Raw genomic sequence first — 480 nt, forward strand, 5'->3', positions numbered from 1 at the left:
TAAATAAATTTTTTTTCCTGTTCTTATCAGCTTAATATCTGATACACTGTCCATTAGATAGTACGATATTAAACTAATTTTTTAACTGAGGCTTGCGGTCTGGAATTTATTCCGCCCTCGCCACGGGTCGGCCCGCTATTGCACTACTTGCGGGATTCGGTCCACTCCCAATGTAAAAAGAGTAGAAATCATTCAATACTATACAATGAGATTGTTGTACTTTACTTGTGTAATGTCAATTCTCTGTAAAACTTCTTACTTCAGTAAAAAAAAAAAATTGTACATTTTGTGTGTCTGTGCCTCCTGCATCCAGCCGAGTCCCCTGTTCCGTTCGTTTCCCCAAGCGACACGATCACCTTTTGGGTAACTTCAGAAAAAAAAAAACAAATATTAACCCGTTCACTGTCAAAGAGTGCACTTTTTTAAGTGAGTAGCGGTGTTGCCTGCTGCCGAATTCCCCCAAGCTTTCGACAAAAAAAA

The 480-nt window shown here is 39.2% G+C and overlaps 1 pseudogene; it reads left to right on the plus strand.

The window, feature by feature from the left end:
• LOC129230830 (U2 spliceosomal RNA) lies at positions 1 to 170 on the plus strand (annotated as a pseudogene).
• The last annotated feature ends 310 nt before the right edge of the window (positions 171 to 480 follow it).

Source organism: Uloborus diversus, chromosome 9 (assembly GCF_026930045.1).
Source record: "Uloborus diversus isolate 005 chromosome 9, Udiv.v.3.1, whole genome shotgun sequence".
Lineage (NCBI taxonomy): Eukaryota > Metazoa > Arthropoda > Arachnida > Araneae > Uloboridae > Uloborus > Uloborus diversus.